The 20,516-nt window shown below is 48.7% G+C and overlaps 1 protein-coding gene across 1 annotated transcript in view; it reads right to left on the bottom strand.

Annotated features, from left to right (window-relative positions):
• The window catches only part of endouc (endonuclease, polyU-specific C), a 70,668-nt gene that overhangs the window by 24,042 nt on the left and 26,110 nt on the right, over positions 1-20,516 (bottom strand). The window lies entirely within an intron of this gene.

The following is a 20,516-nucleotide window of genomic DNA, read 5'->3' as shown; positions in this document are numbered from 1 at the left end:
TGGATGGCCCATCTCCGGGAACAAAGGAAGATACTTAAGTAACCGATCTGGCCCCAGACCTCGCGGCTCCAGTTCCCAATCCGAAAGCAGAGAACAAAACAGGCCAACGGCCACCTAGGACACGCACAGCCATCAGGGCACCCACCCCTTTATTGGTCAAGATCAATACAAGTGATCAAGATACGGCCCAATTGATTGGGGCCAAGTTCAAGGCCCGCCCAAAAGCGCGCGAAGCCCCCTTCGGGTACAAGAAGGCGGTCCCAAGAGAGAGTCGCTCTCTTGGAATCGGCTCTCAAAGTGGAGAGACCCTTCCACCAGCTACACCAAAAGCAAGTAAGTCCAAGGTCAACGCTCGCTACCAGACGGACGACCTTAGCTGTTCCCCATTACCACTTCGACCCCAGCAGCCTCAGAACCGAACATTGTTCCTCTGACTGAGTGGGCGTCCGAAGCTAAGTATAGGTTTTAGCAGTAGTGATAGTTTAGTCTGTCGTATTTCGTGCATGAGTAGATATTGCTGTGTGTGTAAATAAATAGTATTGACTTTGAACTAACTAACTGGTGTACTGGCTCTTTGATCAGTATTCGGGTTCAAACCTTGTGGCGGTATTGAAAGATACTTGGCGATTCTAAAGCAAACATAATTAGAATTAAGGAAGGCGGCCATATTGGCCACCATATTTAGAAACAACCAAAGGGAGCAACATTTACTGGCAACTCTGACGGGACTCAACCTAGAAGTGGCCTAGTCACTCCGAGAGAACCCAAATTCGAATTGGAATCCAATTGGAAACAGAAAAACCACAAGCGTAAGACCAATACTGATCAAACCTCCAAGATTCGGAAGTGTGTTAATGCATGCGTACCAACAGGGATATAGGGTAAACCGGAGAGAATTTGTTGCGTAAAACTATCGGGAGTTTTGTAGACCGGGAATTCGTGTAAGCCGTACCCGTGTTTACATCACCACTTTATCACCCCCCCCGTTCCAAATTCGGTAGACCACAGAGAGAGAGAAAAATGGCATTGAAGGCAATGGAACGCCTTATGAACCCCCAAGAATTTGAGGTCGCAGCGACCAGTAGAGTAGGACAGTGTCCCTTATGGGAAGAACAGATCAGAAAATATCTCAAAGGGAAAGGATGGCCCCTTTGGAGTGAATTCTGTGCCAATGATGAAACAGGTCCCAGAAGTATAGGGCATAATTGGTGGGAGAACCCGACAGAGATCCATAAGAAGAGCTCCGGGAAAGCTCGCAAGCCGATGGCAATCGTGTCCTGCTTGGCAAAATTGCGAGGCACAGAGGAGGTCGTTAGGACGCTCCGTAGAGAGATTGAGGAGAGAGACAAGAGTAGTGAAGGAGATGTGAACGGATATGAGAGAACAAGGAACTGAGTGAGCAATTAGCGGCGAGGGACAAGGAGGTGGGGGATGCCAAGCGAGCACACCAGTCTTGTCTCACCCATTTGAGCAGCTTTCAGTCCCAATATGACAAAGCCAACCAAGACACGCAACGTGTGGTGTTGCTAAGACAGGAAACCGAACAACAGGTCGAGCAGTTGCAGAAACAGTGCAGCGATTTAAAAGCAGCCCGACTCCACACTTCCACAACGGAACAAAGGCAGAGCTCAGTAGATCACGCGAAGTGCCGGAAGCAAATTGCAGAATTGCAATCTCTGCTTTCTGTTCAATATGGGTTTCAGAGCATGTTTGGACCCCAGTTAGACCAGGAAAATAGCCCCGATTGGCAGGAGTTAAATGAGACTGCCCATAGATATGTACATGGGACATGTACACAGGTAAAACCCCAGAAACGAAAAGCACCCCAATCCCCGACTGCACAAGCAGAACACACCCCTATGAACCCTGTAACCACACATCGCAGGGCCGCAGCAGAAGGAGACTCAGATTTCCTATACACTACCCAGTTAACCGCCACCCAATTACGGGGCGCGTGTGATAAGATTACACCGTTCCTACCCATATCGGACTCCCATCAGTTCTTTGCTAGAGTAAAACAGCAGGCGACCATGTACGGCCTGGATGAAAAGAAGTGAAGCTCACAGTTTTAAGCCTCGACCCTTCAGTCGTGGCAGCCCTTCCCGACCCACAAAATGTAAGAGGAGACACCCTACAAGAAATGCACACAGTGGTCCTAGATGTGATCGTTCATAACCAAGGAGACGCCGTAGAAGGCCGAAACAAGTGTAGGCAAAAGAAAACAGAGCACCCCACAGTGTTTGCTGGACGCTTGTGGATACATTTTACTGCAGTGTTCGGAGAATTAGCCCGTGCCCATTTATCCCCAGATAATATGGCCAAATGGACTCGCATCCTAGTCTCTCATGCGACAGAGGCAGGACAGAGAGCTTGCGCAAATTACAACCCCTCAGACGAGGCCCACAATGAGAAATGGGTTTTGAAAGGATTGTCCCGCACTTGGGAACAGTCCATCCAAGGCAAAACAGCATTTGTTAAAACCGAGGAAGAACAGGCAGACATGCATCCAGTTAGGACGCACCAGAACCCCGCATGAGTAAATGAGGGCAGGAACAGCCCACAGCAACCCAAATCTCAGGAGTGTTACAATTGTGGACAATTAGGACACTATGCACGAGAGTGCAATGCGCCCCAGAAGCAGCAAAGAAACCAACAGCCAGGCACCCTAAATAGGAATAGGGCAATGCCAATCCACAGCGTTAGTGCCCGTTTTGAGAACACAGGTATGAACGGCATCGACTGACGGTGTTCGGGCTCCTCAACTTGGGTCTGCGACACCCTTTGGGACAAGTCCGGTAGTAGCAGGCAAAGCCCGGGGACAACCCGTAGAATTTCTTTGGGACACAGGAGGGTCCCGCACCACACTCAATTCCTCCACGATGTTTCAGCAAGACTTGTGGCCCACCACCGACACCATTACATTCAGCGTCTTTACAGGTCATTTACAGCAGAGACACTTCACAGCCCCTGTAGCAATCCAAATAGGGAATGTTAAAACAAAACACCCCGTAGTTCTGGTCGATCTACCCCAGACAGCCGAACACATCTTAGGAATTGACTTCATGAGCTCCCACAACCTCTCATTTGATCCGGTAAATGTGCATGGAGAATGGCAAAGGCAGCACGAGCCCCTGCCACGTTCACAGTTGGAGAGTATGAAAATAGGATCAGCGCAGTCGGAGACTTCTGGTTCGACCCTCGAGCCATTAGTCAGAACAAACAAGTTAGGGCAGTCCTGCAGCAACACAAAGCAGCATTTGCACAGCACAAGCACAACTGTGGCAAGATCGCTGGCTTCGTGAATATTACAGGTCCCGACCCCATACCCCAAAAGCAGTACGGTTTTCCCCAAGAAGCAGAGGGAGAAATCTCAAAAGTTAGAGTTTGCTTGATCAAGGCGTACTCCGATCAGTAGCCTCTACGAATAATGCACCAATTTGGCCCGTCAGGAAACCCGATGGATCATTGCGACTGACAATTGATTACCGGGAACTGAACAAAGTAATCCCAGTAGCAGCCCCCACTGTAGCCATGAATTCCGAGACTATGCTCAAACAGGGACTACAGTCAAAATTGTTTTCGGTTCTGGACATTAGCAACGGCTTTTGGTCTATTCTATTGGATAAAGCGTGCCAATATAAATTCGCAGTCACATTCCAGGGACAGCAATATACGCGGACGTGCCTTCCACAAGGCTTCCACAACTCCTCCTCCATTTTCCACCGACAGCTAGCAAATGGATTAGCAAAATTTTCCCGACCCGATTGTCTGGTCCAATATGTAGATGATCTGGTACTACAGACGGACACAAAGGAAGAGCACATTTCGCTTCTCGCTGAACTTTTAGAACTGCTACAACAAATTGGCTGTAAAGTAAACCCCAAGAAGGCCCAGATTTTACAGGAAAAAGTGATTTACTTAGGTACAGTAATCACACATGGCAAATGCGAGATCGAGCAGAAAAGAATCGACTCGATCGTCAAATTACCCCTGCCCCATAATGTCCCAGCCATCCGGTCATTTCTAGGACTGGTTGGCTACTGCCGAAACCATATGGATGGTTTGGCCACAAAGGCAGTGCCCCTATCCGACCTTCTAAAGAAAAAGGCACCTTGGGAATGGCTTCCACAGCACACGGATGCCGTGGATGCTTTAAAAAGAGCCTGCAGCACAGCCCCCGCATTACAGGTCCCAGATCCACTTTCCCCGTACGCAATTGAAGTTGCAACTACCGACCAAACCCTTTCAGCCGTCTCCTCCAGGAACGACATGATCGATTACGCCCCGTGGCATACGCCTCACGCGTGTTAGATCCAGTCGAGCAAGGATTTTCTGCCTGCGAAAGGCACCTGCTCGCAGTTTTTTGGGCAGTATAATACTTAGCCTACATTACAGGACTCAACCCCATCACCATTCTCACTGAACACACCCCAACACAGCTACTGCTAGATGGTCGACTTAAAGATGGCACAGACAGCCAAATCCGCGCAACCTGTTGGACCCTTCTTTTACAGGGACGGGACATCACAGTAAAGAGAACCAAGACCCACACTTTCCTAGCCGATAACTTACAATATGCAAGTACCCCACGAGTGTGAGATCATCTCCACAAAGCATAATACAGGACCCTTTATACCAAAGTCAGCCCCCAGCAAAGCAGGTACTACACCCCAGAGACCTCAGCCCACAGACACATGCGCACCCCTTAGAATTTATGTGGACGGCTCCTCCACAGTTTTAAATGGGAAAAGAATCACCGGTTGCGGTATTTATGTAGAGGATGCACAGGGACGTGCCCTAGAGGAGATTTCGTTGAAATTGCCAGGACATTTAGGCTCGCAGGTAGCAGAACTGGCAGCCATAGCGTATATTGTGGACCACCCCGACTTGTTTCCGACCTCAGCCGACATATATTCGGACAGTTTATATGTCTGCAACAGTTTAAGCAAATTCCTACTCCTGTGGGAAACTAGAGGATTCGTTTCCGCAGACGGAAAGCCCCTACCCTCAGCCCCATTACTCCAGCATATTCTGAAACAGGCCAAAGACCGTACATATGGAATCATCAAAGTTCGCAGTCATCATCGTCCTTCATCCCCCCTGGTAACGTTAAAGCAGACGCCCTAGCGAAAGCAGGTTACAGACATGGTCACTTTTGGAACCCCCCTGAAAGCGCCCCAGTACACGTAGTTCAGGTCTCACAGACCAACATTCATGATTTGGCAAAGGCTCAAAAGGAAGATGAGAAGCTTAGGGAAGTTTTAAAAAGCAACTTCCCAGCCCCTTATGATAAGTTCAAAAACGTGATAACCACACATGACGGTGTGATTTTAAAAGACGGCATTTATGTAGTCCCCAGCCAGGACAGGAATCAAATTATTTGTCAGTTCCATGACAATCATGGACACCAGGGCATTGAACCCACCCTTGCCCACCTCAGACCCCTCTGCTGTGGCCTGATTTAAAAGCCAAAGTTACTCATTACATTGAGAATTACTTAATCTGTGCCCAGAACAATCCGGACAGATATGCAAGAAAGGCTCAGCTTAGTCACATCCACCCCGTTAATGGCCCCTGGACGAATTTGCAAATAGATTATATAGGGCCCCTACCCCCCTGTAGAAATGGTTTTAAGTATGTGTTGGTGGTCATCGACACCTTCACAAAATGGGTAGAAGCTTTTCCATCCAGAACAAACACTGCCAAAACGACAGCTAAAATCCTAACCCAGCACATCTTTACAAGATGGGGCCTCCCAATCAGTATAGAGTCCGATCAAGGCTCCCATTTTACAGGCAGAGTGATGAAAAACGTCTTCACAATTTTCGGAATAAAGCAAAAGTTTCATATAGCATACCACCTCCAATCAAGCGGCATTGTAGAAAGGATGAACAGAACTCTAAAAGCCAGCCTCAGAAAAATGGTGCAACAGCACAACAGCACCTGGGACACAGTTCTCCCATTTGTATTAATGTTCATTTGAAACACAGTATCCACGTCCACAGGATCCCCCCCCCCCCCCCCCCCCCCCCCCACCCCCACCCCCCACCCACCCTCATGACCGGACGCCCCATGAAAGGCACAGAATATTTATTAGGACTGGATTTGGCCAGCCCCACAGTCACCGCCCTCATGCGTGAGAAAGCAGTACAACAGGTTATTAAGAATGTGAAGGCCGCCCAGCTTGCAGCAGCCGTCAGGCTTGGAACCCGCAAGAAGCAAAGCAAGGCTTGCTTTGACAAAACGGTACACGCCACCGAGTTTGTATTAGGGTAGCAAGTGATGCTATCCCTATACAACCCCAGTTCATTCCTTTCCCCCAAATTTTCCGGACCGTACTCCAGCTCAGATAAAGTCAGCCCCCCTGTGTATAAGATCACCTATCCGAATGGCAGGTCTGCGTGGTTCCACATAAACCAGCTTAAGGCTTATGGCTCGCAGAACAACCATTCACACCACATCTCGCTTGCAGCAGCAGATGAGCACGCCCCGCCCACGAATGACGTATTCCTACCCTTCCCCAACCTGTCCAGCCCATCCTCAGACACAACTTCTCTCCACCCCCAGAGCCACGACTCCGCCTCTCCCTTCCTTCAACCAGCAGCGACAGCAACGGCGACATCTATGACGACAGCCCCAGCACACCACGCTACGATTACACCCCTGCACCAGGCCCCACTCCCAGCGATACCGAACATGATTCCAGCGACCCCTTCGAGATAACATACATTAAAGCCCCTGACCCAGACCCACCGCCCGACTATTACGGATTAAACCCTTGCAGCTCCAACCTCGACACAAGATTCTGGCACCGGGACAATTTGTTCAGGCTCGCCCAGAATGAAGAGATGGACCCCAATTCGTCCCAAGCAGCTTTAGCAAACCTACTCCAGTCAAGAGTATGGCAGCTGGGTGAAGATGATGACATAGAGTCTGACTCCCACCAAATGAATCCCTTTGCGACTCTGTTCGCTTTAGAGCAATGAGGTGCCCAGATGATGGTAAAAAGGAACCGATGGAGTGTTACGGTGTCCTTTCTGATGGAACCTGCACCATGTTTGTTATGTATATTTGTTTGTTATTGTGAATGTTAAATGTTGTTGGTCCACTTAAAGTTTCCATGGCCCCACGCCACCACTCTTTTAACGCCCAATGGCAGTTAATGGAACAAGTTTGTCCGCGGACAACCAATCATAGCTACTCTTGTGATTCAAAGGTAATCATAAGAGGCAACCCCCACGACGACCACAAATTCTTACCGTTCTTGCAGGTCACTCAGGCAGTGGAGAAACGGCACTGGTCCCCGCCTTGCCCGAGGAGCCCCCTCTGGTCAGCTGCGCTTGGGTAGAGCACAAACGACACTGGCCACCATCCTACCCGGGGATTCCACCCATTCTTACCCGCGCGGCCCATACGCACCCCATTTTGGCTCTAAGTTCAAAACTCTTTTGATTCTTTATGGCAACCCTTAGTTTGCTTCCAGATGCTATTTACATGCTCAAACACTAGGATGGTAGATCACACAGGCAGCGAGACGGCTCGCACTGTGTCAGTATTTTTCTCGGATGTCTTGTCCCCAAATATTTGGTTTAAAAAAAAAAATGAGGGAGTCACAGATGGTGACCAATTATAATGGGTAATTGGCAATAAAGGACAGACAGACAGACGAGATCTTAAACAAGATAATAACAAAAATTATGCTCGTGTCCAAAGAACCTCAGAAGAAGAAAAGACAGAAAAAGAAGGAAAGATGAAGACAACCATCATGCTCTACAGTTGGACCTTAGCGGGATCCCTCCAGTTGCGCGCAGACGCTACCCCACAGGCCGTGAATGTTTCCCACCCCTGCCATACACTAAACCCAGAGATAGTTACCGATACACCGACCTGGTGTGACAAGTTCATCACCTGGTATTCCCTGTCCTACATTGTGGAAGTACTGTTAGTACTGGCGATACTCTGCAGTGTCGTTCAGACCCTTAGACTCAGGAAATGGCGGAGGAAAACCTGCCGCACCCCAGTATACACCTTCAGATCCCCTATTTTCGGACTTCAACAAACCCCCCAACTCCTTTAAGTGAATTAAAGTACACCCGTTTCTTCGTGTGTGTTCGCTTCGTTTGAATAAAGAAATGTAAAACTCTGTGCTTGACTGCCAAGCCAGAGACCTGTGTTGCTGCTATTGTACAGTTTAAAATGTTGTAAATTATTTTGATTGATTGAGGTTAGTTTAGTTAAGGACAGTTAGAGGTTCCAGTTTTTTTATTTTGTAATGCATACCTGAATGTCATAGCGCCCCGTAGAATTTTATAATGATGTATGTACATAAAATAATTTAGGTAAAAGTTGCAATTCATAGAACAGAGCAGTGTAGAGCCTATCAAGTGCTTATGGGTGCCCGACTTGGGAGGAGAACAAAGACAACGCGGTAATTTGATCATTCATGCTTCGCGTTGAGGATCACAAGGAGGGCGTGTAGCCATCTGGGATGGCCACTTCCAGAATACAAAATGGACATTTGCAAAGATTGCAGGGAAAAATGGACAATGTTAAGAAAGCAAGTAGGCACAGGGCCTGTCTGCATATTGGAGAAACAGCCCCCAGACGAGACTGAAACTGTAGGCTCATTAGCATATGGATGGCCCATCTCCGGGAACAAAGGAAGATACTTTTATTTTTTTATTTTATTTTTAAAATATTTTATTGAAAATTTTTGGTCAACCATCACAGTACATTGTGTATCCTTTACACAATAATATAACAGTATAAATAACAATGACCTGTTTTATAAACAAAGAATAAATAATATATAACAAAAACGAAAACAAAAACTAAATGGCAACTGCCTTGTCTCAGATAAACACTCTCCAAAAATATGATTTAACAGTCCAATATACAATTATTTATAGCAATGACCTATACGTATTATACATATATATTAACAACCCTGAGAGTCCTTCTGGTTCCTCCCCCATCCCCCCCCCCCACCCCCCTGGGTTGCTGCTGCTGCCTTCTTCTTTTCCATTCCCTCCATCTTTCTGTGAGGTATTCGACGAACGGTTTCCACCGCCTGGTGAACCCTTGAGCCGATCCCCTGAGGACGAACTTAATCCGTTCCAGCTTTATAAACCCTGCCATGTCATTTATCCAGGTCTCCACCCCCGGGGGGCTTGGCTTCCTTCCACATCAACAGTATCCTGCGCCGGGCTACTAGGGACGCAAAGGCCAAAACATCGGCCTCTCTCGCCTCCTGCACTCCCGGCTCTTGTGCAACCCCAAATATAGCCAACCCCCAGCTTGGTTCGACCCGGACCCCCACTACTTTCGAAAGCACCTTTGTCACCCCCACCCAGAACCCCTGTAGTGCCGGACATGACCAGAACATGTGTGTGTGATTCGCTGGGCTTCTCGAGCATCTCGCACACCTATCCTCTACCCCCAAAAATTTACTGAGCCGTGCTCCAGTCATATGCGCCCTGTGTAACACCTTAAATTGAATCAGGCTTAGCCTGGCACATGAGGACGATGAGTTTACCCTACTTAGGGCATCCGCCCACAGCCCCTCCTCAATCTCCTCCCCCAGCTCTTCTTCCCATTTGCCTTTCAGCTCATCTACCATAATCTCCCCCTCGTCCCTCATTTCCCTATATATATCTGACACCTTATCGTCCCCCACCCACGTCTTTGAGATCACTCTGTCCTGCACCTCATGCGTCGGGAGCTGCGGGAATTCCCTCACCTGTTGCCTCGCAAAAGCCCTCAGTTGCATATACCGGAATGCATTCCCTTGGGGCAACCCATATTTCTCGGTCAGCGCTCCCAGACTTGCGAACTTCCCATCCACAAACAGATCTTTCAGTTGCGTTACTCCTGCTCTTTGCCATATTCCAAATCCCCCATCCATTCTCCCCGGGGCAAACCTATGGTTATTTCTTATCGGGGACCCCACCAAGGCTCCCGTCTTTCCCCTATGCCGTCTCCACTGTCCCCAAATTTTCAAAGTCGCCACCACCACCGGGCTTGTGGTGTATTTCTTCGGTGAGAACGGCAATGGGGCCGTCACCATCGCTTGTAGGCTAGTCCCCCTACAGGACGCCCTCTCCAATCTCTTCCACGCCGCTCCCTCCTCTTCTCCCATCCACTTACTCACCATTGAGATATTGGCGGCCCAGTAGTACTCACTTAGGCTCGGTAGTGCCAGCCCCCCCCTATCCCTACTACGCTGTAAGAATCCCTTCCTCACTCCCGGGGTCTTCCCGGCCCACACAAAACTCATGATACTCTTTTCGATCCTTTTGAAAAAAGCCTTCGTGATCACCACCGGGAGGCACTGAAACACAAAGAGGAATCTCGGGAGGACTACCATTTTAACCGCCTGCACCCTCCCTGCCAGTGACAGGGATACCATGTCCCATCTCTTGAAGTCCTCCTCCATTTGTTCCACCAATCGCGTTAAATTTAACCTATGCAATGTACCCCAATTCTTGGCTATCTGGATCCCCAAGTAATGAAAGTTCCTTGTTACCTTCCTCAGCGGAAAGTCCTCTATTTCTCTGCTCTGCTCCCCTGGATGCACCACAAACAACTCACTTTTCCCCATGTTCAGTTTATATCCTGAGAATTCTCCAAACTCCCGAAGTGTCTGCATTATCTCTGGCATCCCCTCCGCCAGGTCCGCTACATATAACAACAAATCATCCGCATACAGAGATACCCGGTGTTCTTCTCCTCCTCGAAGTACTCCCCTCCACTTCTTGGAACCCCTCAATGCTATTGCCAGGGGCTCAATCGCCAGTGCAAACAATAATGGGGACAGAGGGCATCCCTGCCTTGTCCCTCTATGGAGCCGAAAGTATGCAGATCCCCGTCCATTCGTGACCACACTTGCCACTGGGGCCCTATACAACAGCTGCACCCATCCAACATACTCATCTGCAAAACCAAATCTCCTCAGCACCTCCCACAAATAATCCCACTCCACTCTATCAAATGCTTTCTCGGCATCCATCGCCACCACTATCTCCGCTTCCCCCTCTGGTGGGGGCATCATCATTACCCCTAGCAGCCTCCGTATATTCGTATTCAGCTGTCTCCCCTTCACAAACCCAGTTTGGTCCTCATGGACCACCCTCGGGACACAATCCTCTATCCTCATTGCCATTACCTTGGCCAGAATCTTAGCGTCTACATTTAGGAGGGAAATAGGTCTATAGGACCCGCATTGCAGCGGGTCCTTTTCCTTCTTTAGGAGAAGCGATATCGTTGCCTCAGACATAGTCGGGGCAGCTGTCCCCTTTCCTTTGCCTCATTAAAGATCCTCATCAGTAGCGGGGCGAGCAAGTCCACATATTTCCTGTAAAATTCAACTGGGAATCCATCCGGTCCCGGAGCCTTCCCCGCCTGCATGCTCCTAATTCCTTTCACTCCTTCCTCTATTTCAATCTGTGCTCCCAGTCCCACCCTTTCCTGCTCCTCCACCTTGGGAAATTCCAGTCGGTCCAGAAAGCCCATCATTCTCTCCCTCCCATCCGGGGGTTGAGCTTCGTATAATTTTTTATAAAATGCCTTGAACACTCCATTCACTCTCTCCGCTCCCTGCTCTATTTCTCCTTCCTCATCCCTCACTCCCCCTATTTCCCTCGCTGCTCCCCTTTTCCTCAATTGGTGGGCCAGCAACCTGCTCGCCTTCTCCCCATATTCGTACTGTACATCCTGTGCCTTCCTCCACTGTGCCTCTGCAGTACCCGTTGTCAGCAAGTCAAATTCTACGTGTAGCCTTTGCCTTTCCCTGTACAGTCCCTCCTCCGGTGCCTCCGCATATTGCCTGTCCACCCTCAGAAGTTCTTGCAGCAACCGCTCCTGTTCCCTACTCTCCTGCTTTCCTTTATGTGCCCCTATTGATATCAGCTCCCCTCTAACCACTGCCTTCAGCGCCTCCCAGACCACTCCCACCTGGACCTCCCCATTATCATTGAGTTCCAAGTACTTTTCAATGCACCCCCTCACCCTTAGACACCCCCCCTCATCTGTTTCCTACAAAGGAAGATACTTAACTAACCGATCTGGCCCCAGACCTCGCGGCGCCAGTTCCCCAAAGCGAAAGCAGAAAATAAAGCAGGCCAGCGGCAACCTAGGACATGCCCAGCCATCAGGGCACCCACCCCTTTATTGGTCAAGATCAATACGAGTGATCAAGATACGGCCCAATTGATTGGGGCCAAGTTCAAGGCCCGCCCAAAAGCATACAGCCCCTCCGGGTATAAGAAGGCGGCCCCAAGAGAGAATCGCTCTCTTGGAATCGGCTCTCAAAGTGGAGAGACCCGTCCACCAGCTGCACCAGAAGCAAGTAAGTCAAAGGTCAACGCTCGCTACCAGACGGGCGACCTTAGCTGTTTCCCCTCTACCACTTCGACCCCAGCAGCCTCAGAACCGAACAACGGCCATTGTTCCTCTGACTGAGTGGGCGCCCGAGGCTAAGTATAGGTTTTAGCAGTAGTGATAGTTTAGTCTGTAGTATTTCGTGCATGAGTAGATATTGTTGTGTGTAAATAAATAGTATTGACTTTGAACTAACTAACTGGTGTACTGGCTCTTTGATCAGTATTCGGGTTCAAACCTTCTGGCGGTATTGAAAGATACCTGGCGACTCTAAAGCAAACATAATTAGAATTAAGGAAGGCGACCATATTGGCCACCATATTTAGAAACAACCAAAGAGAGCAACTGGGGAATTACTTTAATTTGTGATTTTGGTTCTTGGATTTTCATTCCCAGTGCCACTTACAATTTATCCACAGCTACTGTGGTGATGTGCATCACTGTAAATACACAAGGGGTTAATGTAAATACATGTAGGCTAGCTAGACACTAGAGGGAGCACCAGAGACATCACACTCACACACACAACTGATAGATCAGTTAGATAGGACACGACCAATGGACATTCACGATACACAGAGGTGACACGACCACAGGAGGGCATTACACCCACCCATATATAAAGGACACCACACACATGATCTGCCTCGTTCCAGTGGAGACAGTCAGTGAGTACAGACACAGGGTTGATTCAATATCACTCCCACCACGTGGATTGTAGAAAACTGGTTAGTCAGTCTGGGTAGCTATAGTAGGATTAGCAGTAGTGTCGAACCCGAGTAATAGAAGTGTAAATAGTTTAATAAACGTGTTGAAGTTATCTCCACGTCTGAACCTTCCTTTGTCAAGTGCACCACTAGGAAGCCGCTTATGCTACACCCAGAGCATAACAAGACAGCTACTTGAAAACACTGAAAGGAACATGAACTTAACGGGAGTGTAAAATTCCTCCATCGATTTCTGCTCATCCTCGGCCTAATTTGTTCATCGCACATCGCACACGTTTCCTGAATCAGCCAGAGTGGCAGAAATCTTTCGAGTTTTTAACACTCAAAACAGTTCCTGTACTAAATTTATAGAGTTCCTTTTTGTACAGAATCCATCGATAATAAGTCAAAAAGATCACCACTATTGTAACATTTCACAGTTGGAAGCAGAACTGAAGTTTTCATGTTCCCAAATGCATTGCTAACCACAATTTACGACTATAGATCTGTGGGTAGCACTCTCACCTCGGGGTCAGAGAGTTTGAGTGCCACTGCAGAAGCTGGAGCACAAAATCTAAGTTCCTCTCTAGTGCAGTATTGAAGAAGTGCTGCACCGTGGGAGGTACCGTCTTTTGGATGAGACATTAAGCGAAGGTCTTGTCTACACTCGGGCGGATGTAAAATATCTCCCGTCCATTATTAAAGAGCTGCAGAGGAGCTCCCCCTGGTGTCCTGGGCCAATATTTAGCCCTCAATAAACATCACTACAGGTTATCCGACCATTATCTCACTGCTGTTATCTTGCTGTGCACAAATTGGCAGCCATGTTTCTTGCATTGCAACAGCGACAATTCTTCCAGAGGCAGTACTTCATTGGACAAGCAAAACACTTTGCAGCTAGAGGATGTGCAAGGTGCTATATAAATGCAAGTCTATATTTTCTGCAGAACCCGTATGATGGATGTGAATTGCAATATGTCACGGGGGGGGGGGGGGGGGCATGCTGAGAGTATGGAATGGGGTGCAGTATTTTACTGTGGTCTGGAGACTAATGGATTGAGTTTTCAATTTTACTATTGCAGATCAAAATCAGCCAGACTAATCAGGTTTAGTCATCCTTAAAAAGGAATGAGAAAACTTACAGGCTGTGGCAGTACCTCACCTTCCTCTCTACAAGTTTTTAAAATTCTTTTTTTTAAAAAAAATTTAGAGGACCCAATTTTTTTTTTCCCCCCAATCAAGGGGCAATTTAGCGTGGCCAATCCACCTAACCTGCACATGTTTGGGTTGTGTGGGTGAAACCCATGCAGACATGGGGAGAATGTGCAAATTCCACACGGACAGTGACCCTGGGCCGGGATTCGAACCCGGGTCCTCAGCGCCGCAGTCCCAATGCTATCCACTGCGCCACATGCCGCCCACAATTCTTTTAATTCTACTAGGAAGCTGGGTTATGTAGTAGCAACAATCAACCCTCCACAATATTGTTCACACAAGGAGGCCATTCAATCCATCATTCAAGTGCTGACCCTTTCACAGCTGTCCAATCCCACATTAGATCAAAGGTGAAAACAAGCTTTTCACTACTCTATCTTATTTTTCACACTGTCCCTTTCCACCTCTCAGAACTTCACAAGCTCTCTCACATTTCCCCTTGCTATTCGACTCTGCTGGTTTCATAGCCTTGCCTTTCCTTTCCTTTTCTTTCTTTCCAGTTCATATCTCCCTCTCTGTTCATGTGACATCCAAGATTAAGAAATAGTTAGATATAGCTCTTGTGGTTAAAGGCATATGGTGGTGGTGGTGGAGGGGGGGGGAACAGAGGCTAGATCAGGGTATTGAACTTGATGATCAGCCATGATCATAATGAATGGTGGAGCAGGCTCGAAGGGTGGAATAGTCACCTCCTGCTTCTATTTTTTATTATGTCATTTGTGACTTCGATGGAGAGCTATTTGGGTATTGTGAAAAGGGATGAAACTGGATCAGAATACAGGGAAAGTTGAGAATGGAGGATATATAGAAATTATATGATTGCACATGCACAGAATCACGCAACACACAATACAATACGCACACATGCTTGCAGATGGATTGACCCAATATATCTCAAACCCATCTATTAGACTGTGCGAGATATTTAACGGTGCAGGGAGTGATCAGGATAGTGGGGTTAGACGGGGTAGCTCATGTGGAGAGCAACATTATTGGAATTGGGGTGAGCAGACTATTTCTGTAATTAATTAATAACCTTTATTGTCACAAGTAGGCTTACATTAACACTGCAATTAAGTTATTGTGAAAAGCCCTAGTCGCCACACTGCGGCGCCAGTTCGGGTACACAGAGGGAGAATTAAGAATGTCCCAATTACCTAACAAGCACGTCTTTCAGGACTTTGTAGGAGGAAACCGGAGAACCCGGAGGAAGCCCACGCAGGCACGGGGAGAACGTGCAGACTCCACAGTGACCCAAGCCAGGAATCAAACCTGGTATTCTGGCGCTGTGAAGCAACAGTGCTAAACCACTGTACATTCACTTTTTATGAACTTATATAACACTAAACACGATCTGTAGTTTAGCCTGAAATATAGATCTTTTAGCAGGTTGTTCTTCCGCCTATTGGTTTTAGTGTTCCCAACATAACGGAAAAATAGAATTTATTCATCTGTTGAACGAAGCACAGGGTAAACTCCAGTTTATTGGAACCATTGCCCCCCTGGACATTGCGATGACCTTGGCTCATTGAATAAGCAACATTTGGAGAAACAGGAATTCCAACATTGCTATTTGTCTGTGGGCAGAGTGGTGCCAAGGTGCAAAACAAAAAATGCAATCCCCTTCATCCAAAAGTCTAAATAGACTTAGATTACATTTGATCCAAATCATCGGATGTATGCAAACTTCTGCATTGTCAGTCTTGAGTTACAGTATTTTAAATTACAGGATACACACAATGTGGCACAAGAGATTGCCATTCTAGTTAAGCAGCAAGCTACTAATTACTCAAAAATAGGGATGGGATCAATTACAGATGCTCCCAATACAACTACATTACATCAAACGAGCTCTCAATACAGTAATTAGAAAAATACTGTTCGGCCACCACAATACTTGATGCACGATCAACTACGATTAAAGACGAGGTAGTAACATAACTGAAGGCTTTAATAGACTAGAACTGTTCCCCAGCAGCTTCGGTACAGAATGAGGGCTGCTGGGACGGCACCGGTTCTTATACCCCGCCTGTCTGGGCAGAGCTACATACCAAACAGCCAATGGTAAACTCCTAGGTTTAACCAGTGGTCTTCAGCCTCTCGGGTACTGCAATACCTGATATCACATTCACCCCCTGTTTAAAAAAAAAAAGAGTCCAGTAGGAGTGGTGGCCAGTGGTTACAATTACATCTAACATGGTATGATCAGGTATGGAGGTGCCGTGATACCTCCTTAGAGTTGTCGAGAATATTTAAAAGCGTGGAAGATATATACATTGTGTTCATTTACAGTTACCGTTACACTGAAGCAATCAGTCGGTCGGGTGGCCTGGTCATCCTCCTGGATCGTCGGAGCTTCGGTGGTGATTCTGGTGGGGGTACGGGCGTCTGCGACACCGGGAGAGTGGCTTCAGCCTCCATGGCAGCTTCGTCACCCCTAGAAGACGCTGGTGGGGCAAACGGTTGACACAAGAGGGGGGCGTCTGTAGGGGGCGTCGGTGGGTGGGAGGGCCTAGGCAGGAGCAGCAGGAGGACTGACCCTCCTGTGAGGTGCTGTGGAGTGGGGGGGGGCCTGGGGGTAATGGTTCGGGAGCGCGTGGGGTTCCGGCGGGCACCAGGTCTTGAAGGGAGACTGTATCTTGCCGGCCGTCGGGGAACGCCACGTAGGCGCACTGGGGGTTAGCGTGCAGCAGGTGGACCCTCTCGACCAACGGGTCCGACTTGCGAGCCCACACGTGCTTCCGGAGCAGAATGGGTCCAGGTGTTGCTAGCCAGGTTGGGAGCGAGGTCCCGGAGGAGGACTTCCTGGGGAAGACAAGGAGACGTTCGTGAGGTGGCTGGTTGGTAGTTGTACAGAGCAGTGACCGGATGGCGTGGAGGGCCTCCGGGAGGACTTCTTGCCAGCGGGAGACTGGGAGATTCCTGGATCGTAGGGCCAGTAGGACGGTCTTCCAGCTGCGTAAACCTGTTGATGGTCTGACTGTAGTCAATGACCATCCTATGTTTCTCCCCGGTCTTTACCACCACTACTTGAGCTCTCCAGGGACTGTTGCTAGCTTCAAATACCCCTTCCCTCAGTAGCCTTTGGACCTCTGACCTGATGAAGGTCCGGTACTTGGCACTGTACCGTCTGCTCCTGGTGGCGACGGGCTTGCAATCCGGGGTGAGGTTCGCAAACAGGGAAGGCGGGTCGACCTTAAGGGTCGCAAGGCCGCAGACAGTAAGGGGGGGGTATACGGCCACCGAATTTTAAGGTCAGGCTTTGCAAGTTACATTGGAAGTCCAAGCGCAGAGGTGCGGCAGGACATAAAAGGTGGAACTTGTTGAATTTCCTGCCTTGGACAGTGAGGTTTGCTAGGCAGAACCCCTTTATCTCCATCGAGTGTGACCCGGAGGCCAGGGAGATTCTATGGTTTACAGGGTGGGTAACAAGTGAACAGCGCCTTACTGTGTCGGGGTGTATAAAGCTTTCCGTGCTTCCAGAGTCGATCAGGCAGGACGTCTCGTGGCCGTTGATGAAGACTGTCATCGTTGCTGTTACGAGTGTCCGAGGTTGATTTTGGTCCAGAGTCACCGAGGCCAGATGAAGTAGTTGCGGGTTTTGATTGGGCAGCGTGTAGTTGGCCGTGCTGGGGGCCTGGGGCCCCATTCAAGATGGCGTCTCCCATGGGTCGCACATGGTGGTCGGGGATGGACAAAATGGCAGTGGGGATGGACAAAATGGCGGCGCCCATCCGTCTAGCGTGGTGTCCGAGGGGCAAGATGGCCGCGCCCGTAACCCTAGGATAGGGGGGTGGCGGTGAGTGCTGACCGCCTGGGGCCCGAAAGAAAGGTTGCCGCGGCAGTCCGGAGTCGCTGGAGACCGCGGCCACGGCTCGTGCCTGGCAGACCCCCACAAAATGGCCGTTTTGCCGCACCCTTTGCAGGTGGAGGTGCGGGCCGGGCAGCGCTGGCGGGGGTGCTTCGCCTGCCCGCAGAAGAAACAGCGGGGCCCGACGGAGTTAGCGGGCAGTCTTACAGCGCAGGCCTGCGGGGACACGGGGAAGGTCTGTGGGGCTGCCGCTTCGGGATGCCACGCAGCCCAGGGGGCCGCCGCGCGGTCGGGCGCAGAGGATTGCGTGTTTCTGGAGGCAACGCCCATGGACCCTGCCAGGGCCCATGCCTCTCTCAGTCCCAGGGTGTCTTTTTCTAAGAGTCTTTGGCGGATCTCTGAGGAGCTCATACCTGCTACGAAGGCAACCCGGATAAGGAGTTCCGTGTGCTCCCTCCCCGAAACTTGCGGGCAGCCACAGTTTCTGCCCAGCACCAGTAGCGCACGGTAGAACTCCTCCAACGAATCACCTGGGCTTTGCCATCTAGTTGCAAGCAGGTGATGTGCGTAGACCTGATTTACAGGGCGGATATAATGTCCTTTTAACAGTTCGATCGCAGCCTCAAAGTCCTCCGCCTCCTCGATGAGGGTGTAGATCCCAGGGCTTACCCTTGAGTGCAGGAGATGCAGTTTCTGTTCTCCTGAGGGTTTGCCTCCGGCCGTCTTGAGGTAGCCTTTAAAGCACGCCAGCCAGTGCTTAAATATCGCAGCTGAGTTCTCCGCGTGGGGGCCGAGTTGTAGACACTCCGGCTTGATTCGGAGATCCATCCTTTCAGCTTAAGTGTAGTCTATTAAATTGATGTGCGATCAATTATGATTAAAGATGAGGTAGTAACATAACTGAAGGCTTTAATAGACTAGAACTGTTCCCCAGCAGCTCCGGTACAGAATGAAGGCTGCTGGGACGGCACCGGTTCTTCTACCCTCCTGCCAGGGCGGAGCTACATACCAAACAGCCAATGGTAAACTCCTAGGTTTAACCAATGGTCTTCAGCCTCTCGGGTACTGCAATACCTGATAATACCACAATACTTTAATCATAACAGCAAAGTCAAATCAGAAATTGTGCAGCATTTGCAAATTCAATAAATTTCAAACTTTTATACAGTTAAAAGGATTCAATTTGAAAAATAAAAAGTCGAGCATATGTTTCACTTACTGAACAGAATTTATACAGCACCTTCCATAGCCAAAGTCCCCAAGTCTTTCAGAGCGAAGAGATTACCATTGGGAGTTCAATTCACTGTTTTGTACAGAGGACCGACATAATTTGTTTCCCAGTAAGTCTCTGAACACTGAAATATACATTCATGTTTTAAGATGGCATGCAAAGATTTGTATTATAAACTGGAGGCCAGACTGGAGCTAAATCGTCAATCAGGTGCTTCCACTGAAGACTGTCACTCACAGGGAGCACCAGTCAGGAAATGGGAACCTCAGGTACATTTTCCCAAATACACCACAGGGTATCGAGATTTCACTTTGGGCATGGTGATGAAACGGGGATCATTTGGTTGAATCTTAGGACGAGTGCGCTAACCAATGAGTAGTGGTTGACCAGAGAAGATCTAAATTAACTGGAGTTTAAAAGATTTAGAAATGATCTCAATGAAACAAAAGATCTTGCGGGGCTTTGACAGGGTACATATAGAATGAGGTGTTCCAGATCAGGCTGGAGGGGCTGAATGGTCTACTCGGGTTACTATTTCTACTCTTGTTTCCAACCTTCTTTTACAATTGTGCTGGGTAGGTTAATTGTCAGACTCCTGCCTCCTGTGTAAGATAATGGACACGCAATAAATCAAATCCAATGGCGATGGGGTATTTTCATATAGTGCACTTTTGGTGATGGGTGAGAGGTAGGTTCTGCCACGTGCTGCATAAGAAGTGGGTATCAGGTGTCACTGCTAGTTGTTGTTTTGAGTATTGGCGCCTATTACCAAGTCATCGGAGCAACTGACGGCTGCGGTGCCACATGCTGACCTATAGGATATGTTGTTTTCATTGGTCATCAGCTGATGTTTCCCAGGTGTGAAAATTAATACTTTGGGCCTCATGTCACACTTGGAAACATCCTAGAAACAAAGTTTTGGGCATCCCCTGGTTGACTGGCTGTGGCTGCCTTGCCGTAGACAAAGTCCAACTTTGAGAGGACTGCCGTGCGTGTGACCTTGCCCTTCCACGAGCTTTAAGACTGCGTTGGAAACTGCAAAGATGAAAGCGGTTGAGCTTCGTTTCTGGAGTTACCCAGGTTTCACAGCACAGAGCAAGGTGCTGAGAACACATACTTCATATATCAGCAATGTGGTCCTCAGAGTCAGCTTGATGCACATTTTTTGAGTTAT

Source organism: Scyliorhinus torazame, chromosome 19, assembly GCF_047496885.1.
Source record: "Scyliorhinus torazame isolate Kashiwa2021f chromosome 19, sScyTor2.1, whole genome shotgun sequence".
Taxonomy (NCBI): Eukaryota; Metazoa; Chordata; class Chondrichthyes; order Carcharhiniformes; family Scyliorhinidae; genus Scyliorhinus; species Scyliorhinus torazame.
The sequence above is the reverse complement of the archived record's forward strand: the minus strand, read 5'-3'. Positions and strand labels throughout refer to the sequence as shown.